This window comes from Patiria miniata, unplaced genomic scaffold, assembly GCF_015706575.1.
Source record: "Patiria miniata isolate m_02_andy unplaced genomic scaffold, ASM1570657v1 HiC_scaffold_20, whole genome shotgun sequence".
NCBI classification, from domain to species: domain Eukaryota; kingdom Metazoa; phylum Echinodermata; class Asteroidea; order Valvatida; family Asterinidae; genus Patiria; species Patiria miniata.
Genome location: NW_024037059.1, coordinates 14,155,840 through 14,177,230, shown reverse-complemented (window position 1 = coordinate 14,177,230; position 21,391 = coordinate 14,155,840). Strand labels below are relative to the sequence as shown.

General features: G+C 36.9%; 2 long non-coding RNA genes across 2 annotated transcripts in view; both read left to right on the top strand.

Annotated features, from left to right (window-relative positions):
- The window catches only part of LOC119727479, a 43,517-nt gene extending 41,830 nt beyond the window's left edge, over positions 1-1,687 (top strand). The window contains exon 5 of the long non-coding RNA XR_005270973.1: positions 878-1,687. This is a non-coding gene — a long non-coding RNA (uncharacterized LOC119727479). The remainder of the gene's footprint in view (positions 1-877) is intronic.
- A 425-nt stretch (positions 1,688-2,112) lies between these two features.
- On the top strand, positions 2,113-19,129 carry LOC119727476. Its single transcript, XR_005270969.1, has 3 exons — positions 2,113-3,909; positions 4,200-4,437; positions 17,634-19,129. It is a non-coding gene; the product is annotated as an uncharacterized LOC119727476 (long non-coding RNA).
- Positions 19,130-21,391: the final 2,262 nt, after the last annotated feature.

The window sequence follows — 21,391 nt, the reverse complement described above, 5'->3', positions numbered from 1 at the left end:
GATAAAATTTAGGGCTGGGTACCCTTGATTACACGCAGACGCCTCCATATGATCGTTAGCTGGAGTTACCTAGCCCTAAATTTTATCATTGGGTTGTCATTTCGGGCTGGAGGAAGTTTTTCTGCAGCATTGGCAGGTCCAAAAATGTTTTTTCGAAAATGTGCACTTTTGTCCCTGTAAGACACTAATTTCACACTGGAACTCACCCAAACCTTGCCTGGCATAACCACTACACAGGTCCTTGAAGTAAAAAATGGGGACAAAATTGCAGATCTTCAATTTTTTTTTGGACCTGCCAATGCTGCTGGTGAAAAACTTCCTCCAGCCCTAAATGACAACCCAATGATAAAATGTAGGGCCGGATAACTCCAGCTTATATGATCGTACACAAAAGCAATTGCGGCCAAACAAAACAATTCCCTACCTACACTATTTGTAACTTATGCCTAAGTAGGGCCTAGTAAGTTTTTACACATTTCTTTAATTCATATTTTTTTTTTACTCAAATATCTTTCTTTTCTTTTTTTCTTTTTTTTAATTCTTTGTTTTGCCAGGGGAAAATTCGGTTCTCTAATGAGGCCTATTAATAACAAAAGTGTGAAAAATTTACAGTCTAAACAAATAAGCCTTCGCTAATACTGCTTGAGTGAATTTGCACCGAGTATTGTGGGAAGAGAAACGGCACAGATATTGCCCCCTTTTTTCTTCCCACAGTGCTTGGCATTGTATTGTGCAAAAATCATTCAAAAGATATTAATTGCAATAAGGTCAGAGGGCTGCTGTTATTATTTATCTGTATGAAGAGAACTTCGTTCTGATTCTGATTGATATTCTGTTTTTTTTTCACAAATTGTAAATCATTTTTCTTTGACTGCAGCCAAGAGGAGGGAAGTTGATCTCATCTCAAAGTTTGGTGGAACATGGCTTTCTACTGGTTCCCGTCTCCCATATCTGCCATACATGTAGCCCTTGCTCTTGGGAAACCATCTGGACAGATGCTGTCCACATAGTGATACGTAGCCTACCTGTTCATCGTCCGCCATAGGAACCAAGGTGCGGACAGGCAGTTCAGGATGTCTGTGAGAGATGAGGCAACATCCTAAAGTCTATTCTGGCTTCTCTCAGGATGACTGAGTGCTGCAAATTGGTGAGTGTCTTAAAACATTTTGCTCAAATAACTCAGGGGAAGAGGGGCCAGGAAACACCTCAGATTGCACCACAGAGCATCTGGAATCTAAAACTTCCTGGGCTTCTTTAGCTGGCCCTGGACCCCACGCCGTAAGACATTCGTCCTCGGAAACACTGTCCCAATGCATCATTGCAACAGTTTAATACAAAGTAAACTTGTCAACACAATTCTTTTCCCAAACTAAAATGCAAGAAAATATGAAGACGAAAATACTTGGTTTTCAACTTTGAAGTACACAGTAAGTTAAAATTTGTAAAAGCAAGAGTTGTTTAAAAAAATCCTTATAATCTCAAAAATATTATGTATTCCTTCCTTTAAATCCTTCAAACGTTTTCTTCAATCCGTCCTCAAGTGTCCCATTTTTGAGATGGATTTGATTCAGAGAATAGACAGTCAAACTTTGGCATCTACTGTAATTGATACAAAATGGATTTAAAGGACAAAAGTGCTCATCCATATCAAAATTACTTTGTTTATCAAAAATTGTACCATTTTTTTTAAACTACAAAACTGCACTTACTCTTTCATCAAATTGAAATGCAATTGAAATGCAATTGAAATGTGCCAAAATCAGAAAAAAATGACATCGGTTTGGATTGATATTGTATTATTTTGTTATTTTTTATTTTCCCACCCCTCTAATTATGAATAGTGCCCCACCCCCAAAAGAGGGAGTTTGCCCAAATGTTGTGGTTTTCATGTAATTTGAACTTTAATTTTTTAGCTTACTGCAAGATGTCTTGATAAATGACTCTGCTTCTGTGCTTATTTTGCCATTTCCAATAGAAAACCCCACCCACCAAAAGGTAGGGGAATTTGGCTATTCAGTTGTGTACTCTTGATTTATACCACAAGCAAACTGACTATTGGTAAGCTTACAGTGACTTTTCTGTAGTAACCATTTGCTTGAGTAGATGGTCCCTCCATCTGTTGAGTTGCATCTCACTGTGAAACGCTGGAGCTGGTCATTGCACTGCAGCCACAGTTGAGACAAGACTTTCCCTTACTCCCCCTGGTGATTCCTGACCGGCTCATCACCGTATATTCCCTCCCCCCTTCCTCTACCCTTTATCCCCAACCTCCATCCCCACCCTCCATCCCCACCTTCAGTCCCCTTTGTCCATCCCCTTTCTATCATCATTCGCACGCACTGGTCCATGTCTACTTTTCCTTCTCCCTCCATCCTCTATTCATTTCTTCTGTCACTTGCACGCACCGTTTCATTTCTACCTTTTCTCCTCCCTGTTTCCTCTCTTCTCCACCCCTACTTTGCATTTTGCACGCACCATCTAATTTCTACTCCCCCCCCCCCCCCCTCCTTCTGCTCTCTACTAACATGGGATCATGACAGCTACCTTCCCGGTGGTGATCCTGTTAAGGGAAGTTTTCCTGATAAAGGGAAATTTCCCGAACTAAAGCTGTCAAATAGGGGATGTTTGTTCGCTGGATCATTTGGAATGGTGATCAACTTTAATCTCCATTAAGTCTTTATAATGGAGGACATGAGGATTATTTCATGTTGTGTTATGCAATTTCGTATTGAGTCAAAAGAAAGTTTCCAAATTTGAAATAATCTTGCTTCATTTCACACACAAAATGTAGGGATATTCTTATTAACTTTTATCCGAAAAAATCACGTAATTTGCATACTATAGTTTTGCACACTTATTCCTAAGTTATGTCTATTTCATTGAAAAGATCACAAAACTGGGCTGTCAACCACGTATCAATTATTGTTCTATGAACCGATTAATGCCTATTGAGTACAATGAAACGTAAACAAGTCAATTGTAACTCCAGATAGCATTGATCAATCGCAGTCATTTGTTTTTAAATGAGTGGAAAATGTTCTTTTCAGACATGTTCATTGAAGTTTCAAATCTTTTTTTAAAGATACAAAATCATTGATTTGGGTAGCTTTCTTTCTGGCTAACCGTGTATAATCGCACAATAGTGAACAAATACCCCCTTACCCGCACTGGCTACGGACGGGCGGCATCAGATAATTATGATATGAGTTAAGATAATTATGATGTCGGTTTTTTGGGAAGGACCCCAAACCTATTTTATCTACCGCATTTACTGTACACACATTCGCAAGTGCCCTCTATCTAGTGAGGCCAAACCAGTGCAATACACATGCCACGCAAGTGTTATTGAGTTTTCCACCAGCCTAGCGAGTGCACTGCACTGCAAAAAGCCTGCGAAATAATCATCTCTCACAAGGATTTTGACTCCAGGAACAGAGGCCTCATCGCTGACTAAGGACTCAGCAAGGATTCATCGTGGGCCAGGACCTGCGGAGTACTTGAAGTTGTCGAGCCTGGTGAGAATGAGACGGCTCTTTTGAAAATCAACCGCCATGACCGCACCTTCATTTTCAAGGCCTTCACCGCGCTCAAGTTTTACATGCACAGGAAAACCAGTGAACTGAGATTTGACTGGTCTTTACTTTCAAAACTCAAACTTAGTTGCTCCATGAGTTGCTTGCGGTTCACTCCATCTTCAATCTCATACATGTATCTGCCATGTAGCGCGTCTTTATGGGAGGCTGTATCTGGACAGATGCTGTGTACATAGATGGTACCTATTGATCTTCTGCCATGGGAACCAAGGTGCAGACAGGCAGCTCAGGATGTCTGTGATGGATGAGGCACCATCCTGAGGTCATCAACACATCTTCTCTGGCTTCTCTCAGGATGATTGAGTGCTCCAAACTGGTGAGTGTTCTCAATGAATTCTTCATATTAAAATGTGTCAAAGACAGAATATCACTTTATCAGGAAACTTGTTGGACCAAGGAATCACTGTCTTCCCTATTTTGTCCATATTTTTACCATTGTCCACAAATGGATAATATGAGATAACATTCAATCAAAACCCTGATCCCTTTTGAATTTTCAAAGGACAAATCACTCTCAGTTTCAGTTTCTGATTTTCTTTTCATTGCTGACTGAGGAATTGAAAAGCAAATGAAGGTTTGACTGTTGGTTTTTAAATCTTTCCTCAGAAGAGACTTACCTTTGCAAACCATGCTTAGGCAGGATTGGACCAGACCAGTGCCTAGACTATCGTGAATGACTGCCTGCTGAGGCTTTTCCCTGGCGGCATCGAAGCCATCCACACCATAACCCATGATGCCCTGGCCTGGATGTCTACCTTGGCCTACACGCCATATGAAAGAAGTGCCTAGATTAGGCAGGGCAGGCTGGATGATCATCACCATGATGACTGAGATGACCTTAAGGGTGAGTCAAACCAAGAATACAACCTGCTCCATCAAAACTCATCACAATGTGCACCAAAGAACCTCAGATTTCATTTGTAAATGAAATTTTGTCCGCACAAGACCATAATTCTCGAACTTGATTCTTGTGAATAAGATTGTTGTCCTCAACATTCTGATTGAAACAAACTTTGATACTTTTCCCCAACAGCATCCTGGACAGTATATTGTAATTTGGAGAAGAAAGAGAAATGAAAACAATTTCTCAGCAACGATCATGACAATCATTTCTGAAAGACAGAGGAATTGAAAATCTCCCTCAAAAGAATTATGTGTGATTTGATTTATATAAACATAAGAAGAAATTTCATTTGTGTGGACTGTCAAAGACAAATGCAATAAAATTGAATTATTTGCATTAAGTGTCCAGTGACTTTCCTAATTGTTTGCAAGCAGATAAAACTGTCACATTGCAATTGTACATTCAAGTTCTCTTTTGCTGCCAACCTCTTACAGTACAGCTAGTGCACATGTTCTTAACTTGATGGAGCAGGTTTTGTGTATCATAGGAGAGATCTGAGTGAAAAACAACTATTAATTGAAGAGTTCTTCTCCAAACTACTTAAAGGCATATAGGATCATTTGTAGTTGCCCCAAAATTAACCTCCCATACTATTATACAAATGCTTACTTCGATTAAATTAAAGATCGTACTGGTACTAAACACGCCACGAAATTATTTTGTATAGCTTGCTGTCATTTCAAAGAAATTAAGAAATGTACATGATTTCCAACGATCAATTCACTGGGTTTTTTTTTGATAAAGAGTACTATTGACGAAATGGTGTTTAGTGATCAAAACGTCATGCTTGGTTTTTCAATATTTTCTTAAATGAATTAAAAAGTGAAATATCTGAAACTTCCACATATTAGGTTTTGAACACTCTTCTTTTTGATTTTGAGTGATGTTAATATTCGAAACAATGTATGCATGAACAGCAAATGATCCTATATGCCTATGAACTGTTGCTACATATTCTCAAAAATTTTGGGTGGCAAATTGTACACACATACTCTATCTTTGGTTGCTAGAACAGATCGGCTTTTAGTTGTTTCATTTCATATTGATTTCATTTAGTCTTCAAAATTATTGAGTTCATTTACCTGATATTTGATTCTGAAAACTGAAATACGTGAAAAGATTTTTTTCTGAACATGTAAAAATGTAGTTTCTGTCACTGCATAATATGCAATTTTCTCAAACAATTCTGCCCTTGTTTATAACAAAATTTAAACATTCTTAAATCATTGATTAGAAAAGTTTTGACACTTTCAATCTCTGAGCTACCTGTTTGATGAGGGTTGAAGATTTTGGTAAAAGAAAATACTCATCTTAACCATCAACTTTGATATTGATAATCATTTGCTGACAGATAATGAAGTGAAAATGGTTCTTGTTTCTGTCAATGTTTGAGAACAATATTGAGTCAGCATGATGATAGATTTAAGCAAGCTACAGATGTATTATTGATGTACCCTAACGTGGCGCAGCCGCTAACGTGGCACACTTTGATTTTTTGCCTGTAGCGCCTAGCTAGAGCAAAAGATTTAACTAAAATTTCACAGAAAGAGAAATTTCATCAAGTTCTAAACACTCCTATTCATAAATTGCGAGTTTATTTACCCGTAACAAAGTCAGAAGAAAATTTTCTTTTGGCATGATTTTCCGATTTTATTTTCAAGTGCGAAGTGAACCCTTTGAGAATGCCCCAAAAAATAAGAAAAACATTTTCTGACAAACATCTGGCTGGGTATGTAAGTAGAGATAATAATTATTTAAATTCTTAAATGTTAATTTGGAATTTTCCGAGATTTATTCAAGTGCGCCACGTTAGGGAACACTCCGCCGATTTGTGCCCAATTTCCGGACGCTACCGTTTTTGAATTTCGGATGAAATTTTATGAAACCGAAATTGTTCACAGAGGGTTAAATAGCAAGCATAATAATAAGGTAAAAGTACTTGTATTTTACTGAATGAATTTGAGGTTTGTCAACAAAGAAGTTTGGCAAAACTACACAAGGAAAGTTGGGTGGGCTTCGAAGTGCGCCATTTTAATAGGGAACAGGACTATATGCTGTTAGTGAATTGTAGGTGCCAGTCTGGATCAGGATAACATGTAGCTGACAATTAGTTCAATACTTGTTGCTTTCCCTTTCAATCTATGGCTAATTTTTGGCTTCTTTTCCAAATACACAAAAACAATTTTATCAATTCCTCATCCTATGTGCATTTGCCAAGTTTGCTAGATCTTTTAGTCCTTAATTTCCTCTGCTTAACTGTAGTACAACAACCAAAAGCCCAACTTTTATCACATGCAACTATTCCTGTGTAGAATTTTGCACTTACACTGTATATTGTCTAATCAAAGGGTGTCCTAAGGGTTAATTAGAGATGGGTCATACAAATCTTTTTGCACTTCTCTGGTCATGAAGGGGCTATGTCAGTCTCGTGGATCACAAAATAGGAATGAATAAAGTTTGAAAATGATCCCTTTTAGAATACAAAACCCAAATGATGTACAACCGAAGTCTTAATTATTTGCTCCATCATGTGTCCAAAGTCTTGGTTAATGTGAGTTGGTGCTTACCATTGATTACAAAGTCCCTCTGACTCATGGCAAGTACATTGCTAGGATCATTCATGTACATGTAGTTTGTCGGTCTTGTGCACATAATTTTAATGTGGATGGTCAGTCACATTGTAGCAGACAGGGTCATGTAAGCTGCTTGCTAGTCACCTCTGAGAGTCATCCCCTCCCTTCCTTTTGGGCAACCATTTCTTTGGTACTCAGCCCTCAGTATTTATTCTTTATTCGTCTCCATCTTTACTTCATCTTTCTTTTCCCATTCTTGTCTGATCTTGTTTCAATTCAATTCAGTGACATTTATTTCCATCTAGAGCAGAGTAAAAGAACCATAAAGTTTCTATATAAAGATGGAGACATTATTTTAAAATCCAAAGCTTATACAAATGTAGGGGCACACCTTACATTATAAATGCATTGGTTACCAATGTATATAAGCTTCTTTTCTTTCTTTTATTGTAAAAAAAATATGATATTTTAATGATTTTCTGTCTCTATGTTTCTGACTGAAATATCCCAATAATTACTTTTTGCAATAAGTGCTGGAAAAAAATTATATCTGGGGAACTTTGACGGAGCTTCTTGCAGCTCCTTGTATCCATACACATTCATCTTTCTTTTTCTGCCTTGGGTGTACCCTAGGTTGCTATTATCTAGCTTCTCTAGTCTTTTCTTGGACTAAATAGAAGCCAACCTCTACACCTTGCAATTTCTCATCCTGTTCCCCCCTCCAAAAACAAACAAACTTGAATGTGTCATACCATTTTGAACAAAACTGTGGATTGAGGTCTCCACTCACGATCCAACTCTTTAAGTGAAAAATCAATAATTTTTTGAAAATTGACGGTCAATTAAGGAGATAAAGATTAATCAACTGTGCCAGAAATTCTCATTTAAAAGTTGTTTCCTATGTGAAATTTGAGGCAAATGGATCGAAGTATTGCAGTTATTATGATTCCCTCTTTTTACAATAAGTGCTGTAATTTTAATATCTGGGGAACTTTGACTGAACTTCTTGCAGCTCCTTGTATGTCTCCATACACATGCCTCCTTGTTCTTCTGCCTTGGGTGTACCCTAGGTTGCTATTATATAGCTTCTCTAGTCTTTTCTTGGACTAAATAGAAGCCAACCTCTACACCTTGCAATTACTGTCCTATCATAATTATTCCCTCATCCTGTTCCCCCCCCCCTCTCCAAAAAACCCAAAACAAACAAACTTGAATGTGTCATACCATTTTGAACAAAACTGTGGATTGAGGTCTCCACTCACGATCCAACTTTTTAAGTGAAAAAAAAATCAATGGGCACTTTGGGGAGATAAAGATTTATCAACCGTGCCAGAAATTCTCTTTTTAAAAGTTGTTTCCCATGTGAAATTTAAGGCAAACGTAAACGAATCACACATGGATCAGAAAAATGTGGATTAATCAAGGCTTTGAAGACTGATGATTTGAATTGTTGAAATTCAAAAGAAATTGTAGTTAGTTGCTGATTGGACTTGCATCAATATTAGTTTAGCTAGTGATACTTTGTTGTTGATGGCTCAGCTTGAGGAACTTTTGTTTCGTTGTCAGTTGTCACAGCTTCATACATGACAGTGGCGTAGCACAGTCATTTTTTTATTTGGGGGGGGGGGGGGGTTAACATTTTTTGAAAAGGGAACTTGCACATCCGTGGTGAAATGTTGACGGAAGGGGGCACAAAAAAGGGCACCACTTCTTTTTGAAAAGGGCACTTGTTCAGGAAAAAAGGGCACTTCTTAAACAAACAAAAAAGGCATTGGTGAAAAAAATGGCATTTAAATGGAAAAGGGTAGTCTTTATAAAATATTGGGGGGGGGGGTAAATACCCCCTTACTTTTTCAATTAATGCCATGCTTTGCTTAGTTCTGATAAAGATCAAGAAACATGCAATATGTAAAATATCTAACAAACGCTTTATTCTTTTTTCTTTGCTGTCTTAGATTGAGTGAAAAGTTTCAATTTCTTATCTTAATTTTATTGACAAATTCTAGCCATGAATGTTTGACTATGGTATTTGGTCAAACATTAAATTGAAGTTGCATTCTCTGTGCTTTTTTTCAAATTTCATCCCCCACCCATAGAGTCCTTTTCTAAATTACTATTTTTCTAGCAATACGAACATTTTTCACTTGTGAATGAGACATTAACCAAACAAAATCGGCTCACGTTTAGTTATTGAATCAGTTGTTACTTAACAGATGTAGATGCTGATTCTGGCCCCCACAATCAGTTCTGATGGACCAGGATCTGTTTGTGCCTAAAATAGTGCCATTTTCAGAGGATCTCACTGGATTCCCCCAGAAAAAGAAAACAGAGTTTTGTGGTTGGAACAAAACATACAAGATGAAAATGTATCATGAAAAAGAAATCAGATTTATTGAAGAGCACAGGGAATGCAACTCTTCATTTGGATACAAACAAGTTCTCAATCTCCAGACATCAATTATCGCAAAACTTATAGTGTGATTAAACAAATCCGAGTCAAAATAACTCTCTTCTCTAAAAATTAACCGTGGTACATGTAGGACTTATTAATTACTACTTAAATAGCAACACCTATATATATGCAAAACGTTTCCTAAATTTGGTTGCTATAGCCACAAACAATTCCCCAAGAGTGGAAAACAACCCGATTTGGAATGATTTGTAAACTTCAAAAAAATGTTTGCATGAACAAATTTGTTAACCAGTTCGCGCCGGGATTATTTTGACATTGACCGGACCCAGGTGCAGGATTGTTTTCATGAACCTCGATGCCAGACGGGTTCAGGCCGTTATCTGCGGGTACACAAATGTAGTACACCCTGATATTTCTGGCCTCACTTGCTGCAAGTGGGTTGCAGACCGATATTTCCTGCCGAATAGGGCCTACCACATAACTTTTGCGTGTATACACGCCATCCAACGTGAACTGGTTAACACATGTTTGAAATGTTTTAAAAATATGTTTGTGGAGAATTGTTGGTTTCCGGGGTGCTTTGGAAAGAACTTAATTTAAAAAAAAAAAAGGTTTGGTGTAAGCCTATAGTGGTAGTAAGAGGTTTTAGTTCGAAACTAATCAGCCCAGTTATTTATAATTTTGCATAATGTCGCTTTTGACAGAAAACAAACATGAAGAGTTCATTTCCAAAAGACGATATACAGGGTGTTTAAAAAGAGGACACCCACTTTTGACAGCAATTTTCACCTACTTAATGAACTTATTTTAAATATTTTTTTCACATAGTGGTAAAGTACAGGCCTTTAACCATGCATGGTGAAAAAAGTTTAGTAAAAGTCGCCAAAATAGTGATATTATGCTAATTTGAATACAAGTCACCAAAATCAGTCTTGTCCACGGGTAATTTGGACGTTTTCGTAGTTCATAAAAATTTGAAAAACCTTTGCACCAAAATATATTTTGCCCTGGTAACAATTAATCATGTCAGTGTTAAGATCATCTACTCAAGGAGCTGTTGGCTTAAGTTCATTGTTGAATAACATTACATAACATAACAATCAAATGTCATGTCCTTGCAAGTAAAGCATCAATAGCTGAGCTCAGTCAAGCGAAGGGAATGTATACCTCCGTGGACAAACAGGTTTCGCATATGAAATGTTCAAATTAGCATAGCTCAACGACGAAATGTGCAATGCAATGATTTTTTCATCATATTTGCTTAAAGGCCAGTACTTTAATAGCTACTTATCGACAGTTAAAAATATTTTTTTTTAAATAGGTGAAAATTGTTGTCAAAATGTGGGTGTCCTTTTTTTAACCACCCTGTACACCATTTTGTTATCTTTTAGAATCCTGCCTTCTCATGGCTGCCCAAAGTCAGTTTCGATGACTGTTATAATGCAAGAAATATAGTTTAGAAACAGTGCTCATATGTTCTATATGGTTTCATAACCATCAAATTATTTCACTTGGAAATATCACATTTTGGAAATAAACTCTTCAACATGGGCGTCGGGGGGGGGGGGGGGGGGGGCAAGGGGGCGCTTCCCCCTTAGGGGTGTGGGGGGGGGGGCTAATGTCCCTGCCCAACCTCGAAAAAAGATAAATCGAGAAAATGCTTGAAAACTTAGGAATTCTTTTGGGAAAGTGTGTTTTGCCCCCCTCTAGAAAAAATCCTGGGGACGCCCATGCTCTTCAATAAATTTAAAATATTTAGCTCAGTTGAAAATCTTCACATATTACTTGAAATTCAATTTAGCAAATTGTGCCAAAGATCAGAAAGCATCCCCCAATAAAAAAAGAAAAAGTGCAATGGTTAAGGTTAATAACAAATTGTGTGTTTACAGTTACCCGACCTCCCTCTATTTTTTTACGTCAAGTTACTGACCTCATTGGCCAAAAATTAAAAACGAAGTATTTTTGGAACATAAACAAGTTTTGTATGTTTTCTGTTGATTGAACAGTAAAACAGGTTAATTAAACCAAGTTCCAATAGTTAAAAGTGGGTGTCTAAGAGGAAACCAATGAAGTATAAATGACTGATGGACAAATGTAAACAAATTACAAAATTAATTGGTTTCCTTCCTACCAACCTGGATAATTTTTAAGCCGTTACAGTGAACACACAATTTTGTTTTGGCCTGATGACATTGATTTTAATCAAAGTGTCATTGTGATGTTTATTCTGCCTCCAGTAGAATAAACTGTAGTAAATAGTAGAATAAAGTAGTTTCGTACGCTTAACGGTAACGACATTGAAAATACATTTTTAAACCTAAAGATGCATTTTCTGTGTTTTTCCTAGCAATACAAACATTTTGAATGAGACACTGACCGGGCAAAACTGGGCAAAACTAATTTGATTTATGGCCCATGTTTAGAAATTGATTTATTACAATTTTGAATTATTGGCTGTAGGACAATAATTCTTGTGGGGTAAGCTGGTTCCCGCCCCACAATCAGTGTTGATAGTGTATGGACCGGGAGCTGGTGTGCTTGCAAAGTGCCCAAAAACAAAACCCTTTTTTTCCAGAGGCTTGAAGACGTCCCTAGAAAAAGGAAAAAAGGAGATACTTGGTTGGAATAAAACACACAAGATGAAAATGTATTAATACAATATTACAAAAAAAAGCACACCAAAAAGTAAAAAAAAACAAATTTGGTGAAGATTATGTGGAATGCAACTTAAAGTGAAGTTAGAAAATTGATCTATTTATTGACCTCCACTATTGGAAATTTATGTAGAGACAATGGGTCAGTTTTAGTGACAACTAATTGCTATAGTGTCACTCGGTCAGTTATGAGAAAGGATCAAGTGTTGTCACTGATTGAGAATTCACTGACGGAAGTTTTCATTGATTTAATATGTGATTGGTGAGATAAGATGCAAAACTTGCAAATGCAATTCAGTATTTAATCATTACAGATCAAGATCATTGTTGAGCAGTGATTAGAATATGGATCAGTTGTGGAAAAGCAGTCCTCGGTAACTAATTAAGAGGATGATCACTGAATTTCAAATTAACTGATCATGACCACTGATGAGGGTGATGGTTTGTGGAGAGCATTGTTTTGGAATCACAGTGTTTAAACTTTACTGATCATAGAAGCCAGTGCCAGAATGTTGTTATCACCAGTGGTGACTAGGAGCATGAGTTAAACAGAACTTTTTTTTTTAAATACCGACTAAACACTGAGTTATAGCTCTGGTTGTCTAAACCATGCTTCCCTTTTTTTGAGTTCATTACTTCACATGGCGTATATCCGTAAAGTTCTTGATTTACACCCAAAAAAGCTGATATAGTTCATGGCAGTGGAACACTGTTTGAAACATCAGCTGACAGCTTTGATAAATGTTGATGGCTGTCATTTGTAGCGGCAGATGTAATTGCTGGAGGAATCTGATGAGTTGTTGTCCCTCCCTCTCTGGCTGGCAATTTCAACAAGGCCAGCCCAGCAATCAACATACAAGTGACTGATTTTAGTAGTTGAGTGCTCCCTGCTCTAAAGCAGGGTTGACTGGCTGTGATTGTTATGAAACCTGATGCAGCTATGCCTTGACTGAAGGAGATTGATCAGCCAGCTGATTACCTGATTTTGTCTGTTGAGTGAATTTGATGGTCTCAGTGCCTATAAGAAATAATGATCTGACTGTTGGTGACTAGCCTGTGTAAAAGGCATAGCAGGGGAAGAGGATTGAATTTTGACTGTCTGTGACTGGTCAAACAATAGTTGATTAGATTATAATATCACATTTGTGGAAAAATCACTTCATCATTTTGGAACATCGCAGATCATAGATGTTGCTATTGAAAATGTTTGTACCTTCGACAATATGAAAGTAAGGATCGTTCATTGAATCATTGCTATTGCGATGAAAAGTAGGAGAACATCACAACAGCTAGAAGTCAACAGTGGACTGACTAATAGCAGATAAAGTTGATTGGTTGTGGAGAAGGTGGATTGCTGTTTGTAGTCATTGTTACTGGTCTTGATTATTACCTGAAAAGTTTGTCATTGAAGATGAAACTGATTTCAGGAGCTGCAGAATTGTCAAAGCTGATCAGTTACAAGAAAGGTTCATATCTGGAGAATTTGACATTCCAAATTCCAGAAATTGTTTAAACCAAAGTGGTCATTAGTAGCAGCTGAGTACAATCTGTTCTCTGTGTCGACCATTGAGGAGAGAAAAATCTGCAAAGATATTCCAGAAGGATATTCTGAAGCTGGTTCATGGTACTTGTTTCTGGTATTTTAACAGTGGTGAAAGATGGTTCTTGGTCATTCTGAGTATTTCATTATAGGAGGCGCCTGATCCTTGGAAAAACCTCACATCAGGGTGTTGCCTAGGTAATTATTACCTTGGTAACTGGAGATGGCGTAACCCCATACTGCGGTTTGGGAGCCCAGTTGGCATAGTGGTAGGGCCAGTATTGAAATTAAAATGCTGCTATAATTGTAACATTACAATTTGAGGTTTGAGTGGTCAGAAAGTCGAAAGTTGAAAATTTTTAGGAGCTATTTGTTCCTCTTCAACATGTGCTGATGTTTGATTTAATATACGGTATTTTTTTATGCTAAGGTACCTGTATTTTATATTAACCCTAAACCCCCTAGGCTGTGAAAAATCATTAAAATTTGATCATCTTGGACTGTTAGATTAGAAGTATTAAAAAATGCAATTGTGTAATACCTATTTAGTATTTTATTGTAACTTGCAGGTTGATAGGCTAACTAATTAAGCTTTACTTTATACTTGCAAAGTTATGCAAACTGGAGGTGTTATCATTTTTCATGTACATGTTTGGAATTGATGGGGGAGGAATCTTGCGAAAACAGCCTACAATAATGTTATTTAAGTAACGTTTCATAACTGTGCAAAGTTTTCACTTTCTTGAAATGGACATATGTGGTTTTTTTTTTTTTTTTTTAAATTCTTTATTGATTCTTTCCTTATTCTTCAAGTTAGCGGAATTTTCTTATGTGCCTGAGGTTCAGTGGGGGAACCTGGGCTTAATTTCTACTTGAATTAGTTTGTAGAATTTCTAAATCTGAAAAAATAATTGTGCTATACTTTAGGCTTTTAAATATACAAAATATTTTTTTTAAATATACAAAATAAGTAGGCCCATTTTGCGATACATTGATGTCTGGATTTTGAAACCATTCGTTGAGAGAATATAAGTTATTAGCATTAACTGTAAGATTTTGTGAAAAGAACATTTCTTTTTTTTAATAACAGTATTTTTTTGGGGGGGGGGTTAACCCTTTTATAGTAAGTCATCACTAGGAAGATAATTTTGATGCAGTCCTTGACTCTGTCAACTTAATAATGCACGTCTTCAACGATACTGGTAAATCCACATGGCTTCCATGTAAGATTTTGTGAAAAGAGCATTTATTATTTTTAAACTTTTTTTGGGGGGGGTAAATTATGGTGAGTCATCGCTAAGAAGATAATTTTGATGCAGTCTTTAACTCTGTCAACTTAATAATGCACGTCTATCAGTCTTGAACGGTATTGGTAAATCCACATGGTTTCCTTGCCATATCAGGAATATTTTTGCGTACCGATTGATGACGAAATACCTCAAACTGTTTCTGTCTAAGGACTTACTTGATTGTAACTACCATCATCAAAGACCCATCATGACCTGTCCCAACTGTGTCTGTCTAAAGACTTGCTTGGTTGTAACTACCATCATCAAAGACCCATCATGTCCTGTCCCAACTGTGTCTGTCTAAAGACTTGCTTGATTGCAACTACCATCATCAAAGACCCATCATGTCCTGTCCCAACTGTGTCTGTCTAAAGACTTGCTTGGTTGTAACTACCATCATCAAAGACCCATCATGACCTGTCCCAACTGTGTCTGTCTAAAGACTTGCTTGGTTGTAACTACCATCATCAAAGACCCATCATGTCCTGTCCCAACTGTGTCTGTCTAAAGACTTGCTTGGTTGTAACTACCATCATCAAAGACCCATCGTGTCCTGTCCCAACTGTGTCTGTCTAAAGACTTGCTTGATTGCAACTACCATCATCAAAGACCCATCATGACCTGTCCCAACTGTGTCTGTCTAAAGACTTGCTTGGTTGTAACTACCATCATCAAAGACCCATCATGTCCTGTCCCAACTGTGTCTGTCTAAAGACTTGCTTGATTGCAACTACCATCATCAAAGACCCATCATGTCCTGTCCCAACTGTGTCTGTCTAAAGACTTGCTTGGTTGTAACTACCATCATCAAAGACCCATCATGTCCTGTCCCAACTGTGTCTGTCTAAAGACTTGCTTGATTGCAACTACCATCATCAAAGACCCATCATGTCCTGTCCCAACTGTGTCTGTCTAAAGACTCGCTTGATTGTACTACCATCATCAAAGACCCATCATGTCCTGTCCCAACTGTGTCTGTCTAAAGACTTGCTTGGTTGTAACTACCATCATCAAAGACCCATCATGTCCTGTCCCAACTGCGTCTGTCTAAAGACTCGCTTGATTGTACTACCATCATCAAAGACCCATCATGTCCTGTCCCAACTGTGTCTGTCTAAAGACTTGCTTGGTTGTAACTACCATCATCAAAGACCCATCATGACCTGTCCCAACTGTGTCTGTCTAAAGACTTACTTGATTGTACTACCATCATCAAAGACCCATCATGTCCTGTCCCAACTGCGTCTGTCTAAAGACTTACTTGATTGCAACTACCATCATCAAAGACCCATCATGACCTGTCCCAACTGTGTCTGTCTAAAGACTTGCTTTAAATAACTACCATCATCAAAGACCCATCATGTCCTGTCCCAACTGCGTCTGTCTAAAGACTTGCTTTAAATAACTACCATCATCAAAGACCCATTGTGTCCTGTCCCAACTGTGTCTGTCTAAAGACTTGCTTGATTGTACTACCATCATCAAAGACCCATCATGTCCTGTCCCAACTGCGTCTGTCTAAAGACTTGCTTTAAATAACTACCATCATCAAAGACCCATCATGTCCTGTCCCAACTGCGTCTGTCTAAAGACTTGCTTTAAATAACTACCATCATCAAAGACCCATTGTGTCCTGTCCCAACTGTGTCTGTCTAAAGACTTGCTTGATTTTAACTACCATCATCACAGACCCATCATGTCCTGTCTTAAATGTGTCTGTCTAAAGACTTACTTGATTGTAACTACCATCATCAAAGACCCATCGTGTCCTGTCCCAACTGCGTCTTTCTAAAGACTTGCTTGATTGTAACTACCATCATCAAAGACCCATCATGCCCTGTCCCTTGCCCTCCTCTTTCCCCTTGCTCATGCAAGTTATTCCTGAGATCCAAGCCTGGCACACTACGACTAAATTGGCAAGGTTTCCTGAACGACTCGAGAAAAAAAGTATTCTAGACGTTGAATTTTGGCTTCTCAAAGTAGTTTGTACCACGCTGTCAGTAAATTGATTGTTTAATGTTTTTACGAAACAAACACACTTTTTTTCATTTTAATTTTCATTTTAATCCTGGGTTCAGTTTGCTTGTTTGAAACTAACAATCTGTACTGTGGGGATTGCAACCAAAGTGAGCTATGTGTGTATCTTTTGTGTTTATAATGTCTTTAGCCCAATTGCTAGTGACATTAGAGAGGGCGTCTTCAGACGGCTGGTTTTGACCCTTATTTTTGTAACCGTTTCATTGAAAGCTTCTCTCATCAGCTAATTAGAAAGAAGTTTCAAAACTTTATTTCAAATTCATAAAATGGATATCTTTTACTGAATTATTATTTAAAATAAATTCCAAAAATCAGATGTGGTGCCAAGAATAATTATGGCTCTTGCTAAGAAAAAATGAATGTCTTTATTCCCTTTACTTCATCCTTAACTCACAATCTGAAGCTTAATATCGTGATTATTTTAATATAAATTTCGTCACAATTTCATGCAGACATGCATGCATTGTTTTCCCGCAATAGTTCTCGTGCAATTAAATTTAAAAAAAACTTCGGGCACGATAAGACAGTGTTAAAACCAGCCGTTTGACGTGCAGATATTGTAACTTGATCTAAACCTAATTTCAATCTTCAGGACACTCTGATGGCTTATAATTTGTTTTCCCTCATCAGATGACTGATCACATGACTGAGATGCTGAGTCCTGGTGGAGGTTTCCTTGGTCTCATTTGGAAGACTGCTGACAGGACTTGGCTGGACTGGATCAAGTGGCTGCTGTTGGAGCAAACTTTGAGCAAATCCTTGGCAATGAGAGGTCCCAATCCAATCATACAAGATAATATTCCGAGTCTAAAAATTTAAGCAAGGAAAGAGAAATACCAGACAAGAATAAATCACCTTTTTCCAATAAGAAAAGTTCGCAGTTAGAACCATGTAACGAAACTCTTTTGTGAGTTAGTGAGGTTCTTTGCCATGCAATCCTTCAATTGTTATCTCATGTTTTTCCCAACTATTGTGAGGCAGCACATGTACTTTCATTGCCAAGGGTTTGCTCTTATGATTGATTAATTTGAATTAGTTGTCCAGGCACATGTCACAAAAGTCTGAAATGTTTTCAAAATTAATAAGGATAAGCACATTACAACCCACCCCTCCAAAAAACCCTCCACTCCTTATAACGTTTTTGTTAAGACGTAAAGTTTGAACTCGTGCAAAAGTACAAACCTTATGAATTGCATTAACTGTGATGCTCTCTAGACTTTTCATTTTTGATTCCGAGTGTTTGTAACTCAAAATGAAGGTCTAAAACAGACAAATTTGTTGACATGTGCCTGGGCTGTTGTCTTTAACTGAAAAAAAGTTAAGCTGAAAATTGATAATTGTATAGATCTACAATGGCACATTATAATCATTGATCAATATAAATTGATCAATTTGGCAGTTTTATAAATGTTAAATTGTAAACAGAGGTATGCAGATTATATTAATAACACATTAATAGTTGAATTCGGATGTGATGATGTTCTGTTTGATCTCTGCCATTGTATCCTTTTTACTGCTTGATTTTTGATAATTTTGGATGGCAGTGATACCATTTGTTTAAATATATACTTTGAAATCATGAAATATTTTATCAACTTAACTGTTAATGAATCTGTTTCCGACATTTCAGAGAAAAGAGTTCTATTAATGAGAAGAAAAAAAACAATGCATGACCAATTTTTATTGAGGTAAAGAATGTAACATTTTGTATTTTTATATCATGCCTTTAGTCACAAATTGAATGTATTTGGCAAGGTAATATTTATTGGTAAGGTAATATATTATAATGTGCCATTGTAGATTCATTTGCTACTTTAATTAAAATGAGGTTTCTGTGGTGTGATGGTGTTTTTCTTTTGGACATATCTGCTGTCTATTTGTACAAGTTTGCAGCACAGAACATTGCTATCATATCCTGTTGGATAAATTCCATATTTTCTATGCTACGATTCAAAAGAAATTGGTTATACAAGTATACAAGAAGGGCTAATTTGACACAATTTACTGCAGAAACAGCGAAAAAAATTTAAGCTATTCGTGGATTTCAGTATTTCAAGGAAAAAGTACAAATTTGGCAATTTGAAATTTGAAAACTAGAAAAATTTAAGTTGTATTTTTAAGATTTTTTTCTCAAGACACGTTTTTCGTTTGCAATAATTATGTTTGCGAGAAGAAACAAACGCATTATCTAAGACTTGCTGCAAATTTGATCTAAGTAGACAGCAGATATGTCCTTTGGATGTCGGAGAGTGGGGGGGGGGGGGGTCTTGATTGGGGTTTAACTTAAAAACTTTTTGAAGGGCGCCCTCTTGTGATCTATTTATTTTTTAGATGGCAATGTGTGGGTTGCCCACTTCGGTATGGGACACTAAATTTTAAAATGAAAACTGTCACAAGAGGGCGTCCTTCAAAAAAAATAGTTGAAATTTTTTCTTGGCACAAGAGGGCACCCTTCATAGTACCGAAAAGTTTAAGTTGAACTTTGCGTATTTTAACTTGATTTTTTAAATAAGTTAAAATTGTAAAATATTGGGGCGCCCTCTTTGTGCCAAGGGGAACTTGAAAAAATATTCTAATGTAAATGGCGCCCTCTGGTTATTTCATTTGAAATAAAAACTTATTTGCTATCGGAATAAAATACAAGTGAGACATGTTAATTTGTATTTTTTTTTTATTTGACCTTGAACTTGAACTTGGCCTTGGCTTTGAACTTGAACTTGGTCTTGAACTTGACCTTGAGCTGACCAAAAAAAAAACCCAACGCATACAAGTCCCCCGAGGCGTGCACGCATGGTGTTCCCCGCCCACAGACACCGACAAGTCCAGCGAGTCGCCCTCTATCTACATCAACTCATGATCAGTTGATCTTAGTGCACACTAACTCCCCAAACTTGCAAGTCCAAATAATCACAAATGACTTGGTTAACTCCAACATGATAAGGATCCTTATGAACTTTAACAATCAGTTTACTTTTCCGACAAAGTCAATGCCGTATTAACCATTTCAATTACTAAGTATTGCCATGGAAATTGTATACCAACTATCACTCCAAAAATTGCCAAAGTAGAAATCGCTCTCACATCTACTTATGATTGTCTCACTCAACATTTCCGTTGTTCACTGTTGCATCATGGTTCTGATCCCTTTGAATGAAATGCAATACAAACAGATTACAATTTGCCAGCTTTCTCTGATATTTCCAATGCAATAAGATTTTAGGGCATTTATCTCAACCACCATTTATATAAATAACTCCATGATATAACTCTGAAATCTCCCTGCCGTTTATCGCATCAACATGAACAGTAATCAGTTCATCTCATGAGTGTGTCGTCAGATTTTTACAAGTAATTGTAAGTATGTTTTAGCTTTAGACAGACATGCACAATTAAAGGTGAATTGGTAAAGGCTGACACCAATTCAGTAAATGTCAATTGCAAAATGCAAATAATTTTTGCAAGTAGGTTTCACTAATTTATACGTTCAAACATGACCACATTTGGCAGCTTGTTTCTTATGTATTGTTGCGCATCAAACTTTTTATCAGATTCACAAATGTATGTTAGAATGATCACAAGGGGTAACAAAAGATATTCCGAGTACTTTGATGACTTTTGGCAGCACTACATTGTATTTCTAGTTCTAAGAACGTCTACTTTTTGCAAGACATTTAGTGCAAACTCAAAACTGCACTATTTAATGGTTGCCTGAAAGTCAATGTTACAATAAGCGATTGAAAATTTATTGGAATTTCACGTACCGGTAACTAGTCTTTTTCTAATTAGGAAGTGGGAATTATTGCAAAATTTCAAACATATTTAGTCAAACTAGTCCAAATTCAAAGCAACAGTTCACTGCAGTAACTTGATTTGTTTCAAACTGAGTTTTTTGGATAAATATTGTATTCAAAGCTTTTGGCCATTTTGCCAAGTATACACACACTTTGAAAGGTTGAAGTTCTGACATTTGTATGAAGTCTTTATTTTGAATGAGCAAATACCGGTCGGTATCTTACTAGATTTTTCTCTTAGGAAAGAGTAAGTGGTCCAAGTAACTTTTCATTGTGCCATCATCGATCTTCAAGAAAACTAACTTCATTTTTAATTAGTGGATTGAATTCAAATATTACAATTTGAATTTGACCAACATAGTTTGATTGGGAATTTAAATAGTTACAAAGTTAATTAGATTGAAAAAAAAAAACTTTTTAAAAATGTGCAGATGATTTTCTTGTAACTGAGTACATGCTTCTTTTTTCAAGATTTCTGGCCAAACTCTTAGCAAATCAGTTTTTTCAAAACTGACGTTAGCCATAATTTTTGAAATATGGCACAATTTTTGCATATTGTAAACAAACATGTGACACAAGATTTTGTGTTCAAGAGTT